This window comes from Macrobrachium rosenbergii, chromosome 41, assembly GCF_040412425.1.
Source record: "Macrobrachium rosenbergii isolate ZJJX-2024 chromosome 41, ASM4041242v1, whole genome shotgun sequence".
Taxonomy (NCBI): Eukaryota; Metazoa; Arthropoda; class Malacostraca; order Decapoda; family Palaemonidae; genus Macrobrachium; species Macrobrachium rosenbergii.
In genome coordinates, this window is record NC_089781.1 from 59,349,342 (window position 1) to 59,376,841 (window position 27,500).

At 45.3% G+C, this 27,500-nt stretch overlaps 1 protein-coding gene across 2 annotated transcripts in view; it reads left to right on the plus strand.

The window, feature by feature from the left end:
* LOC136826876 (probable cytochrome P450 49a1) overlaps nucleotides 1–27,500 on the plus strand; it is a 98,677-nt gene that overhangs the window by 33,840 nt on the left and 37,337 nt on the right. The window lies entirely within an intron of this gene.

Sequence of the window (27,500 nt, forward strand, 5' to 3'; positions counted from 1 at the left end):
CTAAATCAATTGTTTCTGAGGTCTTAATCAATTTTATAAGCTGAGAATGCTACATCGTTGCTGCTTCATTTGCGGCACAATGCTTCTCATGCCATGAATCGCAGTATTATGCAGTCAAACTACTTTAATATTTTTTTATTTTCAATGTAAGAACTCCTGTTAGTTTAGAGAGGAGAATACGTTTTATGTAAATTTTGTCATTTTCATGTTCTCTTGTCTCTGTTGATACTGATTGAATTTTTTACTAATTAATATCTACCTTTTAATTCAACATGGTACCAGGGTAGCAAAAATTTTTGCCTCTTCCAAGATTTTCCCGTCCATGATAACATAATCTTCCTTCTTTTTTTTTGCTTCATCTTTAGCCTTTATTATATGTACTAGATATCGAAAATCCTTTACAATATTTAAACTTTGTGAACTTGAGCAACTCCTGTGACATTCTCAAAGACGATAAATCCGAGACACAAACTGCCCCCTTGAGCAGAAAACTCTTGCAGTAGTGTAAAGCTCGGTTGCATAGACTAAACATTTGTTGATCTTGTCCTATAAGCACTAATGCCCTTCCATTCTAAACATCTGGTATTCTGTTTTACCAACACTTTATAGGTTTACTGTCTCCTCTTTCCCTGCAAGATATGGACTCTATACTCCTACCCAGAAAGGCATGTCTGGTACCTCTTTCATAGTGTAAGATGTGTTAGCTGATGAACCTGCTAGCAGCGCCTAAGCGCCGCCCATATAAGTGACGTCACGAGCTATCTTTACTTCTGTCTTCCGCTGTGAGTCAGTTGTAATGAAGATACGAAACCATGCTGAGTATCATTTCCTGATCCTGCCTAGCATTAGACCCAACATGGCGCAGTGAATGAAGAAATAGTATCTACAGCATGGCACCACCGCCAAGACGACCCTCGTTTGCATCCCCTAGGGGCAGAATTGCAAGGACAGGAAGTTCAGGAACTGGCGTCAGGATATCGCCGGCTTCAATGCTGCAGGCTCAACACGTGTTACAAACCCAGCAACAGGCCATCCAGAACCTTCAGGCTGAGATAACAGCGTTGTCACTTCGGGGTAGCAATGTCCCCCAACCAAGGATCCCTTTGTCTGCAGCTCCAGAAAAGTGCGAGGCTGAGGTGTCCCCTGCAGCCTTCAGGTCTTGGAAACGGTCAATGGAGTGTTGGCTGCAGCTATACAAGGTGAAGCCTAACGAGGCTGTTCATCACATAAGGCTACATTGTGTCCCGATATTGCAACGTGCACGTGATTCTAGATACACCGACACGCAGTGGAGTGTCCTCTCTACTGAAGGAGCATTCAATGCAGTTAAGCAATTAGTGATAAAAGCTTCTAACCTAGCAGTGCAGTGGCTAGAGTTTTTTTGATTTGGCCCAAGAGCCTAGTGAGTCTTTCAATGATTTTTTTATTAAGTGTATGCAAAAGGCTACCGATTGTGCATTCACTTGTCCTAATTGTAATCATGATTTATCTGAATATATGCTATTGCGTAAGCTCATGGTAGGCCTAAGTGATAAAGTGCTAAAAAGGCAAGTATTTCAGTCATGTAATGATATTCGTGATATCGACTCCCTCAGAGTCATGTGCAGTGCGTTTGAGGCTGCCCGTTTCGACGCCCTTCGTAATAGGGCATGGCCTAGCAGCTCCCCTAGAGCAGCTGCTGCCGAAGTGTGTGAGGAAGAACCCGAGGTGGCTGCCGCCCTTAATAAATGTGACAAGATTGCCCCTGTGAAAGTACAATCACGCCCCTGTGGTAATTGTGGTATTTGTCATACCCCTGGGTATTCCTCATGTCCCGCGAGAAACACGACATGTCACGGGTGTGGTAAAACTGGACACCTGAAGAAGTGTTGCAGAGGGCGGAGCGCCAAGAAAAACATCAGCGGTCTGGCAAAGGAGTCGGACATAGTGAGTGCAGTGACTGCAGTTGTCGTAGCGCAGAGGCAAGGTTGCGGAATGGGCCGTCCCCACAACCCACTATTCGTGTTGATGTATGCTTGGCCAACTCAATTGAGTGGTCCGGTATACGAGCGGTGCCAGACACTGGTGCCCAGGTTTGTGTTGCGGGACCCACTGTTCTTGCGAAGTTGAACATGAAACCAGCTACGTTGAGGTTGAAGGGAGGGTTGCGAGACTTTGCCAACCTACATCTGAAGTGTTTAGGGTCGACCTTGTGTACTATAGAATACAAGGGGAGGCACACAACCCAGGAAGTGTATTTGTAAAGTCTTCCATTGACTTTTATCTATCCTTGGACGCTTGCAAGAAACTAGGTCTTGTGCCAGAAAGGTTTCCAAACCATGCCCCCTTCTCGGACTCCACCACCACAGCAGCAAGTGCGACCCATACATCTGTCGAAGCAACCGATCAACCTGCAAGACCGTCAACCATCCCGTTTCCCCCTACTGAGGAGACTATTACCAGATTGGAAGACTGGTTATTAGCCCAATTTTCAAGCACGACCTTCAACACCGAGAGAGAGCCCCTCCCGGTAATGGAAGGGGAACTCCACCGTATCCACCTATTACCTGATGCAGTTCCTTATGCCTGCCACACACCTGCATCAGTACCCAAGCACTGGGAAAAAGAGGTGAAAGCCCAGTTGGAGGAGGACATTAAGAGAGGGGTCTTACAGCGAGCTCCCCCTGGGGAGCCCACAGAATGGTGTTCATGTATGGTGGTCGTGGCCAAGAAATCGGGCCAACCAAGACGTGCAGTCGACTATCAGAAGCTCAATGCAAGTTGTAGGAGAGACCCACCATACCCCCACGCCCTTCAATATGGTATCCAGCATTCCCCTCTGCTCATACAAGACTGTGGCCAACGCCTATTGGGGATTTCACCAGGTGGGACTGGACGAGAAAGCATACCCTAACTACATTCATCACACCTTGGGGCAGGTATCAATACCAAGGACACCGATGAGGCATTGTTCTGCCTCCGACGCATATACACGCTGTTTCGATGATGCCATTGAAGAAGTACCCAGGAAATTCAAGTGTGTGGACGACACACTCTCTATGATTCAAGCATGGAAGGGGTCTTTTGGCATGTGTATGACTTCCTCGCAGTCTGTGCATCTAAAGGCATCACCTTAAAAACCAGAAAAATTCAAGTTCTGCAAGAAAGAAGTGGAATTCGTTGGGTTTGACGTCGGTTGGGACTCCTACAAGCCTTCAGAAGATTGTCTATCCGCCATCAGAAGTTTTTGATGCCCCAAAAGCCCACAATATCTGACATTAGGTCATGGTATGGTTTCGTCAATCAGCTGGCCCCCTTCCTGACAACAGCGCCTATCATGACCCACTTTAGAGACGTACTGAAGAAGCCCTCAGGCAAACAGGTCTATTGGGATGAGCACCTTCAGGAGAGGTTTCATCAAGTGCAAGACACCGTCTGCAAGTTAGCCAAGGATGGCCTCACCTACTACAACAAGCTACGACCGACTGTTGCAGTCACTGACTGGAGTAAAGAGGGCGTGAGCTCCGTCATCCTTCAGCAATATTGCAGCTGTACCTCCGTCGACACCCCCTTCTGCTGTAGAGATGGTTGGAGAATAGCACTTTGTGGCAGTCGTTTCCTCATGCCCGCTGAGTCTGGGTATGCAGCGGTAGAGGGGGAAGCCCTTGCGGTGGCCTGGTGTTTAAAAAAGGCGCGGCTGTTCTTATTGGGCTGCCTGAACTTGACAATTGTCACAGATCACCGCCCTTTAGTTAAGTTACTAGGCAATAGAAGTCTCGGCGATATTACCAACCCCAGACTGTTTAAATTGAAGGAGAAAACATTATTGTATCATTTCCATGTTAAATACCTACCAGGCAAGAGAAACCATGCTGCTGACTTCCTCTCTCGATTTCCTGCCCTGAGGACCGCGCCAGATAGACAGGATGAGAGCTTCAACGAAGAATTAATGATTGCCGTGGTGTCAGCAATCACAGAAAACCTACAGGAGCAGTGCACCATAGATGAGAAAATTGTTGAAGAGGCTGCCCTGGACGACCCAGCATATCAGCTACTAGTCGCTCGAGTGACTGCAGGGGAATGGAACCTGAAGAAATCCCAAGAAATTGCATGTTTGAGGCCCTTCTACAGCGTCAGGGAACGTTTATCTACATCTGCCAACCTGGTCACATACTGTTTCAATGACAGCTGCATCCGCCTTGTCATCCCCGAAGGGCTCCGCCATCAGGTAGCCGCCAACCTTCATGCTGGACATCAAGGCCTAGATACAATGTTGAGAAGAGTGAGACATTCAGTCTATTAGCCGGGCATCGAGGGTGACCTCCAGCATCATCGTTCACAGTGTACATCGTGCGACGCCCACTCACCATCACTGCCTGCCGAAGTCATGAGGATGACCCTGCCCCAGAGTATCCGTTCCAACAGACCGTCATGGACCTGTTTCAGCTTGAAGGACACACGTACATGGGCACACTGCGACAGGCTTACAGGCTGGCTAGAAATAGCCCACTTCCCCTAATGGCACCTCGTCTGCAAAGGTCATGACAAAACTTAGAATTACTTCATTCGGTGGGGAGCACCTGAACAATTGTTCACGGACGGCGGCACCAACCTAGTGAGCGAAGAAATGATGGTCTTCTATAGGAGATGGAGAGCTGACATACTCCTATCATCTGCCCAGTACCCACAGTCAAATGGGAGAGCCAAGGCCGCGGTTAAGTCCGCAAAGAGGATAATTAGAACAAGTATCAGTGGGACTGGGAGCCTCGATAACGACAAGGTGTCATTGGCCATGCTACAGTACCTGAACACGCCCTTGAGGGGTATAAATAAATCTCCGGCACAACTGGCAACTGGGAGACAGCTACGCGATGGTGTACCGACTGCAAAACTCAACTATATGGTAGACCTCCACTGGAGAAAATCCATTAGAAAAAGAGAACGTCAAGTAGCAAAAAGAAATGAGAAGATAATTGACAGCGGCACCAACAGGAGGCTCACGCCCATACAGCCAGGCACACACGTTAGCGTTCAGAACCAGATGACTAAGGCCTGGGACAGGCTGGGAATTATAGTCGAGCAACGACCTCATAGGCAGCACACAGTAAGATTAGATGGCAGTGGGCGTTCGTCTATAAAAAACAGACGACACCTCAAGGTCATTGAACTGCCCGCCAGTGAGCCAACAGGAACCACTCCTACCGATGACGAAGTGGCTCATCAACGCCAAAGGTACAGCCCACAAGGAAGAGAGAGGCCCCTGCCTGGATGAATGATTATGTATAATTAACCATGCTTTGATTCTGCATTTTACAAAATAAAAGTATTTTTTTACTGAATTTAAATGTACCTTTGAGTTCGTATTTGCTAATGTGATGATTATTTCACTTGATGTGTCAATGCCATTGATGTTGAACTCTCTCTCTCTCTCTCTCTTTCACTCTCTCTACTTTTCCATCATCTTAATGTTGCCATTACTCATTGTGATTGTGGTTTACCATACCTGTCTCTAATGTTTTTCTTTAAAAGTGTTGATCATTTCGTTTATCGTATTGTCTGTCTTTGATGTTGCCAATGTGTTGTCAATGATAAGTTTGAAAATATTACCCTCCTCGTAATATTTTGGGAGGGAGATGTAAGATGTGTTAGCTGATGAACCTGCTAGCAGCGCCTAAGCGCCGCCCATATAAGTGACGTCACGAGCTATCTGTACTTCCGTCTTCCGCTGTGAGTCAGTTGTAATGAAGATACAAAACCATGCTGTGTATCATTTCCTGATCCTGCCTAGCATTACACCCAACACATAGTTAATCTTATTCATGTTTTTTTATTCGGACTTGGGCCAGAACAAAACATTGTTACCAATCTTCGTGGCTTTTGCCCTTAGTATAAACCTATCTTCGACTCTCTCTCCTTGATCAAACCCTTTTATTTGCTCTTATTCATCTTTCTACTATTGCTTAAGAAGTTGTCATCTATTTTTTTTTTTTCACATATAGCACCATTTCAGGCCTCCTTACTACACATCAACAAAATGTCAATATAAAGTCTTACTTGTCTAAACCCACCCATCCATCTGTTTTCTTGCTTACTTTCTCATAGAAAACCTTCATATACACCTTCCAAATTATATTTTAGGAAAAGATATGTGCTAGAGTGCTTGAAGACAATGGGCAACATTCACCAGCCCGGAGTGTCTGAGAAAGTTAGCACCAAGCAAGGGTGGCTAGATATAGGTGAGGATGAAGTCCCACCAATATTATTTTCCCATTAGCTGGATGGTGAGAGTCCAGTAGCCATATGATGGTATAGGGCTGTCATTAACAGCCACTACACACAGCTCAATATATGGTGGTCCTCTTTCGATACAGGTAATATGGGCCTAAAGGTACTAATGTAACAAGAATACTGCCAGAGGCACGATTAGTGACAAATAACCTGGTGGAGAGGGAGTCTGAAAGTGTTGTGGCAGCCACTGTTATTCCATGGATGTCCACCCTATTCAAATTTTTCTCCACCTGTACCCAGACACGCAGTTCCTGGCTGCTTTGCCAAAATTGTAAAGATAATATGCATGTGACATGTGCATGAGGGAGGGCCCATGCTTCTGCATGGCGCTGGTATGAGTCTCGTCATCTTGGTCCTGGTCGTAGCCATCTCTGGCCTTGCAGCCAGCATTGGCAATGTGCTGTGAGGCCTTGGAGGCTTTCATCAAGTAGTTGGCCCTCTTCAGGACATCGGCCATGGGTGTGCCTCAGCATCCAAGGAAGGCCTCTCACATGTTAGTTGGAAAGTGCCGGAGCCATATCTCCATTACTATGTTTACCTTCTTGGACTTTCTGTCATAGTTGAGTTCTGGCAGTGTCAGTAGGGACTCGAGTTCTTCCCAAAACACTTTCACCATGTATCTCTCAATGAAGTTTCCAGCAAGTGCAGGGCTTATTGGGTACAGGCAGGTTTGGTGGGTAGAATTTTGCTATCAAGAACTAATGTTGGGCCTTGTATGTAAGGCTCTGACTCTGCACATCTGGCAAATTAAATGTGAGTGAAAAGGCATCTTGGATAGCTTCAAGGACATAGTCTGCTTTCTTTGTTGAGCTTATGTTTTGCAGGAAGAATCACGTTTATACTCTCCAGCACCAGACAGATGGTATAGCCATTGAGGAGTATACAGATGTTTTGACATACAGGTTTGATATTTTTCCCATGGACCTTCTGTGATATTTTCCCTTACTAGACATCGCCTGAATTTCAGGTGTACGGGTTTTATTTTTATTCTTTCATATTTGTTTGTCACCTTTCCAATAACTTGCCTCTTTCTGCAGACTGATTTCCATTTGGAGCCCTCTTGGGTATATAGTTTGCTGACTCTGTACGTAATGGTTTTCAGCTGAAGATTTAAAGATTTAATAATATTCAGCACTAGAGAGAAAGAGCACTAGCCAGAGCTTAAGCAATGTACTTAGTCCATTAGTGGCTTTTGGTATCAGTAGGCTTGGCTGTATTTAGTCCTTTATTTGCCAGGGTTTGATGTAAGAACCATGCTGTTTGCTTAACGGAGGATGACTTTGCTCTCAAGAGAAAGCATGCCAGAGCTAAAACCTTGTATCTAGTTTGAGTAGTTTTTTGGTTGGTAGGGCATGGCCAGGACTTGATACTAGAACAGTGCTGGCCTACCTAGTCGCTCAGGGGTGATTAGTGTAAGGAAGATATAAACAAAAGTGCCTGGAAACAACTGATTTATTGCCAGGATTTGACCCACTTTTGATACAACACGTGGAGGACGTGGTTAAAGGCAGTTGGTTGGCTATGCAACTGAGACCCAGCGTCCAGTGACAAAAGTGACATACACGCACATGAGGGTACACCACGATAGGTTGCCAATTCTGGTGGCTAAACCTGGATTTGGTAGCAAAGATCAGAGCTAACAATACCAGGTAATGGTATTCCAATGCAGTATAATTCTGAAAATTATCTCTCCTTTCATAATACCAAAAAAAGAAAATTATAATTTTTCTCACACTATGGCAGTGGATAACCCTAGATAATTCAGTTCAATAACTCTTACTCAGTCTTTGGAACCTTCCTATCATCAAACCATAACTAAATGCACTCTGGTCTCATTTAACTCTTATACACAAATTTTTAACCGATTTCTTATATTCTTGGCATCCACTTAGAACAGACCTCCAGTAACCCCTTCTTAATGTTTTATTTCTTGAATATCAAGTACAATATAAATCAATTCAGAATGTCAACCACATTGACACAGCAGACTTTCTTTTCAGACACCTCTGTCCTTTCTTCATTTACTTTAATCTGTGTGTGGCTGTTGACCTTATTCTCTTCAAAATAATTCTTTAACATCCCAAAACCCTTGTCCAGTATACTTTTCTGTGATATCACATCTTGTCCTGTGAGTTTACTTCAGTTCTGCTAGGCTTATCAAAACTTCTCCATTGACTGGAACTCCCATTACACTATGTTATAATGCACTACATTTACCGTTCCTTTGTAGGGTCCCACTTGGACCCCACACGCCGTCATCTCACCTGGCTCGCTAATCTCCTCACATCAACATCACACACAAAACATGAAGACACAAGAAACACAGCATATGTCATACAACTGCTGTACATATATCTCCATTCATATTATTGTCATGTTAAATGTATCTTTATTACCATATGCATTACAATGTCAGCATTCCAGCCATATGTACATAGCGTCAGTCATGCCATGTTTGTCAATTTATATGTATATATCTCATCAATTTATATGTATATATTCGTTCGCTTAGTGTCAGACACTACATTTCCTCCTGCAAGAGTTATTGACATGTGTGTTTGTTGTCTGAATAAATTACCAAGTTTGTAGATGCTAACTCTTACTCACACCTTCACCACATTGGTGACCATGGAGATGACCAACCCAGCCAACCCCAATAATGCCAGCCTTTCCAGCGAGACCATCGCCGCAGCCTCCATACGTCTACCTCCATTCATGCCCCACAACCCAGAAGCTTGGTTCTTCTGGGTGGAAACAATCTTCCGATCGAAGAAAATCACCTCCTCAACACGCAAAGCAGATGCCGTCCTTGAATTCCTGCACGACAACGTCTTCAAGTAAGTCACAGGATGGCTCGAAGAACTTCAAACCCCTGTCACCTACAAATTGCTAAAGGACTAGCTGAAGACATCTTACAGCATGCCACCCGCCCTAAGAGCCAAGAAATTCCTCAAATACGTGGGGGCACCCATAGGAGAGGAGCGGCCATCACACGTCTACAAACAGTTGCAGCGGCTCATCACGCTACCCTCCACAGATGGCCAACCTGAGTCATCCCTAGACCTTGTAAAGATTGCCCTGCCAAATAGTGGCGCCCATGCCCAATGCCTCCATCATACCAATCTAAGAATTCCTGAAGTTGATCGATGCAGTGCCATGGCCGACAAGACGACGGAGCCCACACAGCCATCAACAGCAGCAGCAGTACCACGATGGGCCCAGCAGTCAACCAACACAGAATCTGACAGCAACCCAGAGGGAGCAGCCACCCCCACCCACAAACGAAACTTCCCGAAGCAATTCATCAAAGGGAAGTCCAGACAGAAGAAAGACTAACCACCAGAGGGGATGTGCTACTTCCACTGGAGATTTTGGAAGAAAGCCCGCAGATGTGACAAAGGCTGCCTGTTTTCAAAAAACATGCAAGAGTGTCGCACCCATGACCCATCCAACTAAACATCAGCAGTGAGCAGATCGGTTGCCTCGCAAGAGAAACTGCGCCTGCCCACCACTGTCTTTCTTCCAGGTACAAACATAGAGGCTCCACGTGCTTCTTCATGAGGGACGAAAGGTCAAACACTGAATTTCTCATTGACACCAGAGCATGCAGGTCATTTGTGCCAGTCAGTCCAAATGAACGACTCAACCCCGCTCCACTCAAGGTGTACGGGAGGCAGGATATGAATGTGTCATTCAGTGGGAAGACTACAGTTGGACCTTCATCACGGCAGATGTGACGATAGCACTGTTAGGAGCAGACTTCCTAACAGCACACAACCTGCTTGTGGATGTAGCATCAAAACAACTGACCCCAAAAACAACTCCAACATCATCACGACAACAGCCACGCAGACAAACCGTCATTACACCGTCACCGCAGCAGCAGAGACAACAAATATGCCCCATCACAGCAGCCGCCCCACCACCAGAAACATCTCCATGCTCAAAACATGCGGACACAAGAAACACAGCATATGTCAAGCATCTTTTGTACATGTATCTCCATTCATATTATTGTCATGTTAAATGTATCTTTATTACCATACGCATTACAATGTCAGCATTTCAGCCATATGTTCCACAGCTTCAGTCATGCCTTGTATATCAATTTATATGTATATATTCATCTGTCAACAAACACAAATGATTGTGTGGTGACCTCTGTTTTCATTCGCCTAGTTTCGGACGCTACATTTCCGCTTGTAGGAGTTATTGACCTGTATATTTGTTGTCTGAATAAATTAGTAAGTTTGCAGATGCTGAATCTTACTTATGCCTTCGCTACACCTTAATATGCATTTATACTTAAAGGCACTCTATTCTGTCCTAGTGACAACATCCTCAATCCAAAATCCATGTCATCATGCTCATTCCTCTCCTTTCATTTCTCTGTTTGAGGTATCACCTCTCTTCTCAACTATCTCTGTTCCCAAGGAAATGTAATAAGTCTTTTTTTTTTTTTTTGCTTGAATAATTCCAATATTCATGACCAATTCAAACGGTATTTGTTCAACTTCATTGCAGTTACTTCAGACATGCTGACTATGCCACCCATTCCCAAATATTTTCCAGTGCATTCAAATCAGTGAGCACAACCAAACATCTTACTTCTTCAAACTCAGAGATATGGAATCTGACTACAGGGACTTTCCCTGTCCTTCTTATTGCCTTTGATATATATATATATATATATATATATATATATATATATATATATATATATATATATATATATATATATATATATATATATATATATATATATATGATTATTATCACTTTTGTACGTGATTCATTTATCACACATTACCACAGGTGAAAAATAAGAAACGGGGTGTAGGTCCTGACCGGTTTCGACTTTATTTCCAAGCCATTGACGAAGGACTGATACAGAGTGTGAGAAGTCACAAATATATATACTACAAGAACAGTACTGACGAACATACATATATATTTTTATATGTTTCCTGGTGCAGGTGGATCTTATGACTCCACAATTATTACTTTACTCGAAAATGGCCTTGTAAGATACCCAGGACATATAAAACACAAACAAAAAAAAAAAAGTACACGGAGCGGAGGGCTCTTCACTAGGGAAGTGCGTGAAACACGTGGATATAAAAATAGTTATATTTGATAGCACACAAGGTCGAAGGGAAAATTAACTGAAAACACGGTAAATTACTGCCGTAGAAGTCCTCCCGAAGGGGAGCTTGGGAATGCCAGGAACACGGACCAAGGATAATTCTGCTACAGGCGTCTTTCTGAAACGATATTTGGACCCACGTTACACATCTAATGCTGGAATTTGGGGATTGAATTACTCGGGGTGCACTGAAGGCGCCAAGGACTCCCGAGGCATTACTTGTGACTCAAAGGAAAGAAGCTGTGAACACGTGGCCTGGCTTGAACCAAGGAATATCAGGGAACACAAAGTTATAGGCCCAGAGATTAATAAATGCAAAAGGGCTAAGCAATCGTGACTAGCAACTCGTTTTGGGTACATTACCACATTTGAAGGGCGTAGGGCTGACGACGTCTTCTGCCGAGAACCACGTGTGGGAGCGTGGACAAATGGTAGCCTCCCTCCAGGGTATTTCTTCAAGTCGTAGATTGGGGCAGAAAAGGGCGCCCTTGGGATGATGAAAAGGCCGCCGTTTAATGTCAGCTCGCGTTTGGGAGACTTGCAATCCCCTTGCAGTCTTCTAAGGCCACATGGAATGGAACATGGGGCACAAAGGGCGGCGATGGGCTCCACGTGGCGGCGAGCGGAAAACGGAGGGCAGGGGCAAAGCACCGAGACTTGACTTGTTCTCGGCAAACTAGCGACCGCGTGTGAGAAAGAGCTGTCCTGGCCCTGACCTTTTATTGCTTCTGGACAGGGGTGGGGGCGATGTCCTGACCCAGGTCGACAACCAAGCGACTATATCATAGAAAACGATTTTCTTTCCCTGTACCAAAGAAAACAGTGCAAAGCCAGATTACTGTCCCCAAACTATTATATTCTCTGAGCCCCTATACCCCCGACCTTCAAAGGTTCAAACCAACCCAAAGCAGGAAAGGAGAACAGTTTCCTAGCGTATTTTACGCCATACTCTTTACAGCTCCCTGGCAAGATAATATTCACACCTATAAACGGGTCCGAATTTTGACAACAGCAAAAATGAGCGAAAAAAACGTTCGACTTTATTCTATCTTTTGCTTTGCTACAACCTTTACTTTACTTTATTTGTAAAACTCGGATGCCACACTAATCAATAACAAACTGAAGGTTTACTTTTAGGAGCAGAGTGCAATTTAGAATATACAATAAAAGGGTGAACTTGTTTGCAAATTAATTATTGCTCAAATACTTCATAAGTACTAATTCTCCTCATTCTTTATTCGTTTTACTTTACTGGGGTAAAAGGGCGCTCAAAAGAAAATAAACAAAGAACACTTCAAAATTTCAAAATAACAACAACAAAATAAAACATACAAGGCAGAATTTAAAAGGAAACAAATGTAAACCCACTGATTCCTTAATGCTATCCTGGAATTACAGGCATGCTATTAGTTGTGCCTTGAAGAGGCGGCATTCGTGACAATACATTGTAGGTATTAAATAATATCCCCTTTACCAAAATTGTAATAATAGAATTCAATTCTTCTTTTCAATCGACCTCCAATTGTTCACAAGCTCGACGAGCATAACTAATATTTCCCACGAACGCTAATCTGAAGGGACAAGAACTTGACAGCTGTGAGGCAGAGAGATTATTCGCGAGTTTTAATTCGCCAACTTAAACGACGCTAAATTTTACGTCTGCAGCTTACAACTCGGTGTAAGCTATAAATAGACTACTGACTTATAAATGGGAGGATAAACAAATGAAGGGGAAAATGGACAGGGCTAACATTCTCCACAGGAATAACTCAACAAAAAAAAAAAAATGTAAATAAAAAAAAAAAGGAAACTACACAGAACAACAACGAAGGATATTACTTCATACTAAAGGCGGGCCGCACCGCAATTTAAAAGACAACGTTAAAATTCGTAAGGGCAGGAGTCTTGTGACTCAAGATTCGTAAAAAAAATGAAAAAAGATTAAATGCAAAAAGTGAATAATATACGTAGAAAATGAAGGATAACAGAGTGAGGTATTTATGATTTACTTCTTTATCTAACTTCCGTCGCCAACAGATGACGGTCAGAGCTAACTCTCAGCCCAAGGGCGGGAAAAGAAACCCAAAGGGCGACCCCTTCAGGAAGAGTTGACACGCCTGCCTTGTGCCAAAATTACGGGCGTAAGGGCGTGCCACTTCCCACTCTGTCTCTTACTGCTTCAAAATAAAATGATTTATACATTCCAAAAGGGGATGATATCCCATATATTAACTGCCGCAAGCGGTGGTAAATAAGGAAAGTGTGAAGGAAAGATCGATAGAGAAGGATGAGGATAGAAATTCCAAAAGGAAAGGAAGAAGATAGCGGAAGGCCTTGGCATCCTCTCCTGGATGAAAGGTGCCAAGACGTTCAAAGATGAAGAAGGGGGCCCTATGCCCAGTTTGCACAGGGCCAGAAGAGCTCGGGGCTCCTTGTGGATTACCTGCGATCGCCCACACCCGTGGTAACTCCGCCTCAAACCTCTCCTCCTTGGACCGTTGTCCTTGGCCGGGAATCGAGGGCCCCCTTCTGAGGCCAAAAACTGAAAAGGTTGGGCGGCAAGGGTGCCATCTGGGTCAGCTGCTGCGACAACTGACCCAGGAATTTTGTTCGCCATCTCGGACATTAACCGGCGCAGATCGCAGAGTTCATCGGCCCAGGAAGGCGGGGCAGAATCATGACTCGCGGAGGAATCTGCGGCGGGCGGCGAGAGAGGGGATGGCCGGGAGGGGGGGTTCCGTCGACTTGCTTGCAGGGGTGACCAGCTCAGGCACTGACATTGGCACTGGTCTCGATCCTCTCTGGTGGCGATGTGGTGGTGGTCTCGTCTGTCTGGACGGACGGAGACTGGCACTGCTCAGTGCTCCAGCCTGAAGGGCACTGGCAGAGGAGTTGAAGGCCGAGATTCTCCTGAAGGGAGATCTGGCTGAGGCCTCGGCACTGGCACTGATGCCGTGCCGGGCACTGGCACTCGGATTTGGATGATTTATTGGGAATGGGGACCCGTAATGGTTGTGGCTGCAAAGGGGACGCAAAGTCTTGGCCCAGGAGGACGTCATAGTCTCCTGGAATGTGTTTCCTGGTTTCAGCGAGCGAGAAGGGTCCTGGCTCTGTGGGGTCGGGTGACCCTCAGTTGGACCGTGGGAGGATCATTTTAAAATCGTTTATGCCCTCAATGGTGACGAGCTTGCGTCGGTCTATTATAGCTCCATAGGGAACTTTGTCCCTCCTTATGAGGAAATTTGCGCGCCAGAGTCGTCAAATGCCTTGACCTGGTGTGCTGAGTATTTACCTCTATCCAGGGAGGTGCCACATAGATGGGACCCTTACGCAGGGGGAGGGCCCTAAGGACTCGGGATTCGTTACTGCCAGGGCGGCGGCTGAGTTCCTGCCTTATTATTTCTAGGCATTTTGCCCATGAGGAAGAGTGGCCCATAAACCTTGCACGCCGTGCAAAAGGTTTGGCTGAAATCTCTTCGCACTGCCCCGGCAGAGGGCGAGGCGACTTATTAGGGGGCTGTCCGGGAAAGAGACTCGGGTGGTTTACTGCGGCATTGCTCCTTGGCATGCCCGATCTTTTACAAGCCCGCACACAACGGGCTTCTGTGATTGCCCATTCTTCGGCGGAGGGGCACCCGAATAGGAAGGCGGGTGGCGTAATTTTTGCGCTGGAGAGCTCTCCTGGGGTGATGGGTGTCCCATAGATCCGCTATTCGGCAGCAATCAGCTAAGGTGGGGCTCCTTCTCTCGGCGATGTGCGTGGCGAGGCCAGCGGGTGTAGAGTAGGAAGTTCTCTATCTGTATTTGTTCGATGGCATCGTTGAGGGTCGTAACCCCACGGCCTCGAACCATTTGGCACGGGCACGCTCGGACTTGGTAGGCCCAGTCTGCCCAGGTTTGATTGGCCTCCTTCACTAGCCAGGCGCCAGCGCCCTCCAGCGTTCAGGGGTTATCTCGTACGCCTTGGCAATAGTTTGGCGTACGACCTCCCAATTTCATGCTCCTCCGGCGGGAGGGCCCTGTAGGCGATCAGGGCCTTCCTCCAGGAACTTGCCCAACACCAGGGAGAGTTCGGCTGCACTCAGGGGCAGGCCTTTAACACTGTCTCGGCGCTGTCGAGCCACACCTCGGGCTCGGCCTCCGTCCACTTTGGCATGCAAGCGATAGCCTGGCTGAAGGCACTCATTCCTGGGGGCAGGTGGAGGCGAAGGGCCACTCTGTTGCAGCATTGCGAGTTCATGGGCACGCTGCTTGTCCCTTTCTTCCCTCTCGGCTTCTTCTCGTTTCTCCTGGGCTAGTCTTTCTGCCTCCCGTTCCTGTCTCTCTGCGTCTTCCCGCCTCTCATGAGCCAGCCTCTCTGCTTCTCGTTCCTGCCGTGCGGCTTCTTCTCGTCTCTCCTGAGCCTGTCTTTCTGCTTCTACTTGTCTCTCCTGAGCCTGTCTTTCTGCCTGTATGGCGTCCATCCTCTCGTGTACCCAGTCTCTTAGTTCTCTCCCGGAAAGGCCGAGTTCCTTCCTGAGGACATGAAGAACTTGAAATCTCGCTCTGCTGAGACCGTGTCGACATTTTGCAGGCGGGAGAGGACGCTAGTAACACACAGAATTAATTTCCCAGAGCTGTGGGAATCTTGGACCCTTTTCCAAAGGACGTATAATTGGTCTCCCGGTTTACCGACGGAGCGGGCTGATTGGGGACGATGGGTTAGCAATGATTGGTCTCCCGATTTACCGACGAAGCGGGCTGATTGGGGACGGTGAATTAGCAATGATTGGTCTCCCGGTTTACCGACGAGGCGGGCTGATTGGGGACGATGAATTAGCGATGATTGGTCTCCCGATTTACCGACGAAGCGGGCTGATTGGGGACGATGAATTAGCAATGATTGGTCTCCCGAATTACCGACGGAGCGGGCTGATTGGGGACGATGAATTTAGCAATGATTGGTCTCCCGATTTACCGACGAAGCGGGCTGATTGGGGACTATGAATTAGCGATGATTGGTCTCCCTATTTACCGACGAAGCGGGCTGATTGGGGACGCTGAATTAGCAATGATTGGTCTCCCGATTTACCGACGGAGCGGGCTGATTGGGGACGATGAATTAGCGATGATTGGTCTCCCGATTTACCGACGAAGCGGGCTGATTGGGGACGAAGAATTTAGCAGTGATTGGTCTCCCGATTTACCGACGAGGCGGGCTGATTGGGGACGATGAGTTAGCAATGATTGGTCTCCCGATTTACCGACGGAGCGGGCTGATTGGGGACGATGAATTAGCGATGATTGGTCTCCCGATTTACCGACGAAGCGGGCTGATTGGGGACGATGAATTAGCAATGACTGGTCTTCCGATTTACCGACGGAGCGGGCTGATTGGGGACGATGAATTAGCAATGATTGGTCTCCCGATTTACCGACAAGCGGGCTGATTGGGGACGATGAATTAGCAATGATTGGTCTCCCGATTTACCGACGAAGCGGGCTGATTGGGGACGATGAGTTAGCAATGATTGGTCTCCCGATTTACCGACGAAGCGGGCTGATTGGGGACGATAAGTTAGCAATTATTGGTCTCCCGATTTACCGACGAAGCGGGCTGATTGGGGACGATAAATTATCAATGATTGGTCTCCCCGATTTACCGACGAAGCGGGCTGATTGGGGACGATGAATTAGCAATGATTGGTCTCCGATTTACCGACAAAACGGGCTGATTGGGGACGATAAATTAGCAATGATTGGTCTCCCATTTACCGACGAAGCGGGCTGATTGGGGACGATGAATTTAGCAATGATTGGTCTCCCAAGGTAACGACAAACGGGCTTACTTGGGGACTAGATTGGGATATATATTTAGGTCTCCCGAATTACCGACGAAACGGGCTCATTTGGGGACTGAATGGAAAATGAATTGGTCTCACCAACGGACCGACGACACGGATTTATTGGGGACAAGAATAGAATATATAGGCACTCTAGAATTTCCGCACAGACGACGTCTGATCAGCGAGGGCGCTAGTTTTACTGACTTATGGGAGAAGTGTCATTCTCAAGGGCAATTAGGTGGGTGGCCATCCCACATTCACAACAGATAGGCAACAGTAAACAAAACAAAACACAAAAAAAAAAAAACAGAACAATACAGAACATATAATGTCAGACCCCAATAATGCAAAACAATTTGGTAGAGCGAAGCAAATCAAACAAACAAATGTTTTCCTAACTGGGCCAAATGGACGGTCAAGGCCGTCTGCGCCAAATGAATGAACGACGTAAACACCCTGGGACTTCCCCGAACTGAGACAACGGTTGTTGACCCTTTTCGTCCTGGGCGTATAATATACGCTTTCGCTCCTATTTCTAAAACGAGAGAGAGGTAAAAATGCGTCAGCAATGCTAATCTGACTTTCGAACACGTGGTTGACGTCGAGGTCTCGCGCCTATATCTAATGATTCGGTTTCGAAATCACTCGTTTCTACAGGAGGAATATGCGCACTATTCCTTTAATGATTTATCACCTGTATAACCTAATTGAATGGCATGCAAGCCGCGTGCAAGGCTTCCAAAGCTAAGTTTCGGCGATTCTCTCTCTCGTTTCCTCGGACATGCGCCCTACTATAAAAAAAATTCCTAGGACTAGTCACGTTTTCTAAAGCGTCCTACGCTAAATAAACACAGTTTACTTACGCAGAATTTCCTTGGCCTGTTGCGCTGGCTTTTCAAAGGTTCGTAATCTGTCTCGTATCCAGCTTAGCTGAGCTAATTGCTGATTTCACAAATTGCAACACAAACAACAAAGGGGAAGAGGGGGATGCAATCATTACGAGAATCACTGGTCAGGTCGCCATTTTATATGTTTCCTGGTGCAGGTGGATCTTATGACTCCACAATTATTACTTTACTCGAAAATGGCCTTGTAAGATACCCAGGACATATAAAACACAAACAAAAAAAAAAGTAGAAGTACGGAGATGAAGGGCTCTTCACTAGGAAGTGCGAAACACGTGGATATAAAAATAGTTATATTTGATAGCACACAAGGTCAAAGGGAAAATTAACTGAAAAACACGGTAAATTACTGCCGTAGAAGTCCTCCCGAAGGGGGAGCTTGGGAATGCCAGGAACACGGACCAAGGATAATTCTGCTACAGGCATCTTTCTGAAACGATATTTGGACCCACGTTACACATCTAATGCTGGAATTTGGGGATTGAATTACTCGGGGTGCACTGAAGGCGCCAAGGACTCCCCCGAGGCGTTACTTGTGACTCAGAGGAAAGAAGCTGTGAACACGTGGGCCTGGCTTGAACCAAGGAATATCAGGGAACACAAAGTTATAGGCCCAGAGATTAATAAATGCAAAAGGGCTAATAATCGTGACTAGCAACTCGTTTTGGGTACATTACCACATTTAGCGTAGGGGCGTAGGGTGACGACGTCTTCTGCCGAGAACCACGTGTGGGAGCGTGGACAAATGGTAGCCTCCTCTCCAAGGTATTTCTTCAAGTCGTAGATTGGGGCGGAAAAAGGCGCCCTTGGGATGATGAAAAGGCCGCCATTTAATGTCAGCTCGCGTTTGAGACTTGCAATCCCCCTTGCAGTCTTCCAAGGCCACGTGGAATGGAACACGGGCACAAAGGGCAGATAAATCCACGTGGCGATGAGCGGAAAAGGAGGGCAGGGGCAAATGCACTGAGACTTGACTTGTTCGGCAAACTAGCGACTTTGTGTGAGAAAGAGCTGTCCTGGCCCTGACCTTTATTGCTTCTGGACAGGGGGGTAGGGGGGCGATGTCCTGACCCAGGTCGACGACTGCGACTATATCATAGAAAACGATTTTCTTTCCCTGTACCAAAGAAAACAGTGCAAAGCCAGATTACTGTCCCCAAACTATTATATTCTCTGAGCCCCTATACCCCCGACCTTCAAAGGTTCAAACCAACCCAAAGCAGGAAAGGAGAACAGTTTCCTAGCGTATTTTGGCGCTACTCTTTACAATATATATATATATATATATATATATATATATATATATATATATATATATATATATATATATATATATATGTATATATATATATATATATATATATATATATATATATATATATATATATATATATATATATATCATATATATATTATATATATATATATATATAAACATATATATATATATATATATTATATAATATATATATATATATATATATTATAAATTTCCCCTGGGGTTATATGATTTCTAGATTTTTACAGGAAAAACTGAAACTTTATTTATTTGGCCTTGGAGTTCTGACTTGCTTAAAGGGAAATCGTAAAAACAAAGAACAATGGGGATGATTCAATGAGCTTAGGACTCTACTTCATAAGAATGTTATGTAAACACTTTGGTTAAATTAAGAAATTATATTTACAGAAAAGAATCAAAAGGAAAATGGTTAAATGAATTGATTAGGAGGCTTGCAACTCCTGAAGATCTTTCTACTGAAGTCTTGAATGATGGCAAGGCACAGTCCAAGATGAGTCCAGAGCAACAGCCTTCTGCAATAGAGACGTTACAGATTGTTTGCCAGTAAAGGAAAATATAACACCTAACAATGACTTGGGCTTGCACTGATGGTGCCAAGGACTCAAGGAATGAATGAACACCACTTACACTTGAACACAGAACATTGGCAATGGCACTGGATAAAATGGAAGAAGGATAGAGGTAGAATACTGTCACCCAATAACACTCTAAAGGGCAAACTGTTGTGACTGAAAAGTCTTTAATCACACTTTACCTTAAGGGAAGCAGGTCTTTGGCGAAGGATGATAAGGGACAATTACACGTATGGCGATGCACACTATCACTTAGATGATCTACTCGAGGATGACTGTAGAGATGGTGACAAGTCTGGAGTCGGGTAGACAGCGGAGGTGGGGTGGGAAGGGAAGGGGCCTCTCAGCACCTCTCACACGCGTACGATTTCTCTGGCAAACGGCCGGTTAACTGCTAACTGCCCAACTGCCCATATCTAACTCACTGACTGCCCCGTGACTGACTGACTGCCGAGATGTCTCCTGTCTTCTCCTTTTAAGGCCTCGGCCGAGGGTAGTGACCGAGTGCAAAGATCGCCCGAGTCTAGTGACCAAGTGCAAATGATGTGTCATTTGCCAGATGTCCCGGCCATCTGTTTGCGTCTTTCTAGGTGTCCTGCAGAGAGACAATTCAGCTGGCTAAATCTGCCTTTAGAAAGGTTGTTTTAAGCAACTTAATTGGGCTAAGCTGCTTAAGGGAGCGGCACCCAGCCTCTTATCTTTGCCCCTTTCAACCGTGCCATCTCAATATCTGTTTCAGGTAAAGAAAAGGAACAGATCGAACTGTTGATAACTTTAGTTTTGATATCTAGGTCAACTAGGATCGGCTATGCAGCGATGAATCTACTTTCAATAACTAAGGGCAAATTAAGGGTCGGCTGTGCAGTGACTTCTTGTATTATAATAGCTCCCCACCGAAGAAGACATACGCACCTTCATTCGGGTGCACATGTTGACATTCAAGAAGTTGGCACAGATGCTTTACTTTACTTTATTCCCAACACAAAATGGAAAGAAATTTCACTTTACTTTATTTCCCAACACAAAATAGAAAAAAGTTTTACTTTACTCTATTTCCAACACACATTAATATTAAACTGCTTTAACATAGCACATTAATTTCCTTCAATTGTAAGGTATACATTACTTGAGGATTATGAGGACAAGTTAAATTTGAGGCAGGTGACAACATTTAAGAATTAATTTGCATATAAGTTCCTTAATTCTAAATAGGCAGAGGCATGTGGTTAGTATGCCTTGAAGAGGCGGTGTAAATGATAACACAGCATTTATTTTTGTAAATGACATCCCCTTTACAAGATAACGTAATTGTTTACAAGCTCAAGACTTAGCTAACAGTTCAAAGGATCGCCAACTTGACAGTCGAGAGTCAACAACTTACACTGGGGAATTCTGACAGCTGTGAGCGAGCAAGAGTATTCGTGAGTTTTAATTTGCTAACTTTAAACAACGCTAATTTTATGCTTCCATGGCCCATAACTCGGACGAAGGCTATAAATAGATACTCGCTCAATGTTATGATGGGATAAGGAGACAAATGACGAGGGGTCTGGGACAAAATAGAGTTCTTAGGGAAGAAAAAAATAAAAACAAAAGGAAAAATAAGCAGAATAGAATGATATGAGTGAGGGGCATGACCACTTACTGAGGCGGGACACGTCTCTTGGTTTTACGAAGGTGGCGTTAAAATCACAAGGGCAGGAGTCTGCGACTCGCGATTCATTAAAACAGAGAAACAGAAAAATAAATAAATAAATAAAAGAGTAAATGGTATTGGCAGAAGAGCCAATGGTAATAGAGTGAGGTATTTATTGTGTATGCAGAGATTTTTCGTCCGTTGCCTATAGTCTATGGCCCGGACTATCTCTCAGCCCAAGGGCTGGAAAAGGAACCCAAAGGGCGCGACCCCTTCAGGAAGAGCTGACACGCATGCCCTGTGCCAAAGTATGGGTGCAAGGGCATGCCACTTCTCACTCTGTTATTCTTACTGCTTTATAACAAAATGATTTATGCATTTTGAGGGGAATGGTATCCCGTATTTAATTGCCTCTTGCGGTGATAATTTAAGAAAAGCTTAAAGGAAAGATCAACAGAGAAGGGTATGGGACAGAAGTTCCAGAGGAATGGAAGAAGATTGTGGAGGGCCTTGACATCCTCTTCTGGATTAGAGGTGCCAAGACCTTCAAAAGATGAAGGGTGGTACAGGTGCCAGGAGAGCTCTAAAGCTCTTTGTAGACTACCTGGAATTTCTCACACCCGTGGTACTTCCACCGCAAACCTCTCCTCCTTGGACTATTTCCTCGGCCGGGAATCGGAGGCCCAAGGCTGGAGAGCAGCATGGAGTGCCACCTGTGTCGGCTGCCAGACAGCTGACACAGGGATCTTCTTCGCTAGTTCTACCATGATCCGTCACAGCTCTTGTAGTTCATTAGCCAAGTGAGAGATGGCAGAATCCTGACTCACGATTGTGTCTGCGACAGACTGAGACAGAGAGAGGCGGTCGGGGGTGGAGGGGGAGGGCGTGAGAGGCTTGCAGGTATTAATGACCAGCTCAGGCACGGGTTGCGAGGCGGCACCTTTAGGTGAACTTCCACTGTGGTCAAGAGGAACCATCTCTCTTACCGATGCTGGTAGCAGTGCCAGGCCGGGAGAAGAGAGGAGGTCCTGAGTTGGATCCCTTGAATGGAGATCGGGGGCGCTCTCTGGCACTGGCACTAAGCCAGGGTCAGGCACTATCAGTGGTTTCTTGTGCTCGTCGGTCAGGACAGACGGAGCTTGGCACTGTTCGGTGCATGCAAGTGGCACTGGCAGCGATTTGACATCTCCTGGAGGGAGATCTGATTGGGGCCCTGGCACTGGCACTGAGGCAGGCCAGGTACTGGAATTGGATCAGAATCGATCGAGGGGCCACTGTACATCGTACTCAGGTGGCACTGGTAGGAACTTCACGTCCTTATAGTACCCAGGGGCGCCAAATCTTTGACTGGGGGAAAGGCAGGAGGATTACTCAGCGCCTGAGGAATGAGTTGGGGAATGTGGACCCTGGATTGTCGTGACTTAGGTGGGGACTGAAAGTCCTGTCCCAGGATGACGTCATAGCCTGGAAGATAGCTTGCTACTGCAAGATTGCAAATTTTTGATTGATGAGGTCTTGTGACTTCAATTGGACCGTAGGGAGTATCATTTAAATTGATTTACTCCCCTCGATCGTGACGAGTTTTCGTCTATTGACAATAGCTCCATAGGGAACTCTATCCCTTCGTATGAAGGAGATTTGCACATCAGAGTCATCAAATGCCTGGACTCAGCGTGCGGGCTAGCTGCCTCGGGGAGGGGCCACATGTTGGTACCTTCCAGCGGAGGGCCCGAGGACTTGGAATTCGTGATGGCCCAGGCGACGGCGGGAGTATTTGATTTATTATTGCTAGGGCATTTCGCCCATGAGGGAGAGTGGCCATAAACCTTGCACATCGCGCAATAACTTTGGCTATGCCCCTGTGGAGGGCACAGGCGAGTTATTGAGTGGTTTCTGGGAGAAAGAGGCGCTGTTTGCTTGTTTTGGCACTGATCAGAGGAATGCCCCGTCTTCTTGCAATAATGGCAAGTTAGGGGCTTGCTAGAGCTTCCATTCTTGGGGGGATTTGATCCTCTGAGGAGGGGCGGGGGATTTATCTTCCGCCCATGGATCCTTCCTGAGGGTGGTGAGTCCCCCACATGTCTGCTATCCGACAACACTCATTGAGTGTTGCAGGGGCTTTTTCTACTACATGAGTGGCTATGGCAGGAGGGGTGTAGCGCAGGAAATGCCCAAATTTAAATTTCTCGAGTACCTTAGTGGTGCTAGTGGCCCCTTCTAGGACTGTTGAGCCATTTTGCTAACACCCTTGGAATGGTATGCCCAGTAGGACCAAGTCTGGCCTGCTTCTTGGCTGCTCTCTCCAATGCTTCCTCCACTGCTAAAAATAAAATGACGCCCTCGGTAACCGTCAAGCTTCCCAGTTTCCCCTATCCTCTGCAAAATTAGCTTGGTAGGCAACGAGTGCCTTCCTCCCAGGAATTTAGTGAGAACAGGGAGAGTTCCACAGGGGAGAGGGTGCAGTACTCCAGGACTCTTTCGGCCCTCTCAATTCATACTTCAGGTTCTGCCTCTGTCTATTTTGGCATGAACGAGTAAGTTTAGCTGAGGGCACTCATCCCTGCCACAGGAGGAGGGGTGGTGTTCTGCCTTTCTAACATCAGGAGGTCATGGGCACACTGCCAGGAATCCCATCATCTCTCTTTCTCCTCTCTTCTCTCCCGATTCTTTCTTTCTCCTCTCTTGTCTCTCCATCTCCTCTCTTTTCGCCTCTCTTGCTGTTCTATCTCCTCTTTCTCCTGGGCGCATTCTTTCTTTCTCCCTCTTGTCTCTCCATCTCCTCTCTTTCGCTCTCTTTGCCGAAAGAGAGTCTTTTTCTCCTGGGTGATTGTCTCTTTCTCTTGCCTTCCATCTCCTCTCTTTTTCTCCTGGGATTCACTCTTTCTCTCTTGCCTCTCGGCCCTCTTTCCGTTTGACAGCGTCTACTCTCTCTTGAACCCATTCTTTCAGGGCTTGTCTTGATAGTCCCATGTCCTTTCCAGCAGACATGTAGAATTTGAAGTCCTCATTTTGTTGGGCTCTGGCAGTAGCCATCTTGAAATAATGGTTATATGGACTGGACCTGGTTGAGAATCAAATATGTCTGAGAAGACTCAGGTTGTCTGAAAGACTTAATTGCAAAAATCTGAAACACTCAACTGTTCAGACTGAATGAGAATTGATATGTCTGAATGAGACAATTGATCAGTAAGTCTGAGGAGACTGTTAAAATTTAATATGTCTGAGTAAGACATGGTTGTTCTCGACTACAAATTTTAGTATGTGTAACCAGACTTGAACTTTTATGTCACACTCGACTTGGCCAGCTGTAGCATAAACTTAAAGCATTCCTGAGAACTTAGGTTTTTGCTCAATGAGCGAAGATGGGGTCTTTGCAAGAACTTAAGGTTGTTCTAATGAACTGGAATAATCAATCCCATATGCTTGGATGTGTAAAAATATCCATCAGAAGATAAGGTCTTGAAAGGACTTGGACTTTTGGTTTTCCTAGAATTAGAAATTCTCACCTCTGTAAGACATAGAATTTAGTGGAGTCTCTTAAGACTTGGAATTTGGTTTTACCTGTAGGACTTGGAAATTCTCGCCTGCATTTATGTAGAATTTGGAGGAGTCTCCCAAGACTTGAATTACGATTTGTCCCATAGGACTGAGAAGTTACTGTGATCAGAAAAAAAAAAAAAATTTTTGCTGAGAGTGGCCCAGTAGGGAACAATTTTTATAAACCTAGTTCTAATGATGAATGTAGAGTAGGTATGCGGGAATAAAGGGGCCTGAAGGTCGTCTGACGCCATCGGTGTGAGTTATTTTTAGACTGTGTGAATGAACCTGTCTATTTATAGACCGTCTGGGACTCTGGAGAATTTCCTGGGATGAGCTATAACAGTAAAAATGACTCTCTGTAATTTTCCTAGAAGTGGAGTTCAGCTTTCTTTCTAACACCTAATTCGAGTTTTAAACTAATCTGAGAGAGAGTATTTCAGCAATGCGAGCTGATCTTATCCCATGGGGTTCGTCCAGGCCTAGATAATTCACTATCGAAACGCGAGGTAAAGATTTAACACAGAGGAATTTCTTTCAAGACTATTCCTCAAGCAAAAAATATTATAAAGAATTTTAACAGAGGAATTTCCATTAGACTCAAATTTATGAAGCAAAGAATGGTTAGCACTGGTTGTTTTCCTAACTACCTGTCTTGAAAGGCATGTATATAATGGTCTAATATGGCGGTTCTCTTCTCTCAGTGGATACATGCGTCCCTATTCCTAATTCCTGAACAGTGACGATTGTAAAAAAATTTTACTAAGATAAAGACATTACTTACATGGAACTCTCTTGGTTGTGCTCTTGGTACCAGGTTCAGAATTTGTCCCGCACCCAGCTTAGCTTTGCTAATTGCTGATCTGGTGAGCTGCAAATGCAATGAAGCAACAAAGAGGGGAAATGCAACTGATAAATATATCTATGGGATGATTCAGTGAGCTTAGGCCTCTATTCATGAGGAATGTTACATAAACACTTTGGTAAATTAAGAAATTATGTTTACAGAAAAGAATCAAAAGAAAATGGTTAAATGAATTATTAGGAGGCTTGAAACTCCAGAAGATCTTTCTACTGAAGTCTTGAATGATCTGCCTTCTGCAATAGAGAGTTAACATTACATGCCAGTAAAGGAAAATATAATGCCTACAATGACTGAGGCTGCACAAGATGGTGCAAGGACTCGAGGAATGCAAGTGAACACTTTACACTTGAACACAGAACATTGGCAATGGCACTGATAAAATGGCAGAAGGATAGAGGTGAATACTGGCACCCAATAACACTTCTAAAGGGCAAACTGTCGTGACTGGAAAGTCTTTACTCACACTTTACCTTAGGGGAAGCAGGTCTCTGGCAAAGGATGACAAGGGACAATACACACTATCACTTGGACGATCCGCTCGAGGATGACTGTAGAGATGGTGACAAGTCTGGAGTCGGGTGGATTATATTGGGAAGGAAGGGACCTCTCAGCACCTCTCATGCTCATACGATTTCTCCACCCGGCCGGTTAACTGCTAACTGCCCTACTGTCCATATCTAACTTACTAACTGCCCCATGACTGACTGACTGCTGAGATGTCTCCTGTCTTCTCCTTTTAAATCCTCAGCCGAGGGTAGTGACCGAGTGCAAAAGATGAGTCATTTGCCAGGTGTCCTGACCATCTGTTTTCATGTTTTCCCAGGTTTCCTGCGGAGGAGACACAGCACAGCTAAATCTGCCTTTAAAAAGTTGTTTTAAGCAGCTTAGTTGGGCTAAAGCTGCTTAAAGGGAGTGGCACCCAGCCTCTTATCTTTGCCCCTTTCAACCGTGCATCTCAATATCTGTTTCAAGTAAAAAAAGGACAGATCGAACTGTTGATAACTTTAGTTTTGATATCTAGATCAACTAGGATCGGCCATGCAGCGACGATTCTACTTTTCAACAGCTAAGGGCAATTAAGGATCGGCTGTGCAGCCTCATGGTGTCAGCTGCTCTCGAATCTTCCTTCTTCACAAAAGTAAGATGTCTGTGCATTCTATACCTAATGATTTCATGTCTCTCTGTGTGATGTTATGTCACCTAAGTCTCTGCCTACCTCTAGAGCTTCTACCCTCTTCAGCCATGTCATATGCTTCCGTAATCAAAGAATCCTCATCCCTGGGAACTACATGACCATATATCACAGTAAGCCACTTCCCTGGCTACCTTTTTAAAGTCACCCAGTTTCATATTTGTTCACCTTTTAGTTCTTTCAAGCAATGACATTCCAATATCTGTCTCAACATTCTCATTTCTGTCCTTTCTAGGGGCTCTCTTCTTGCTTCAC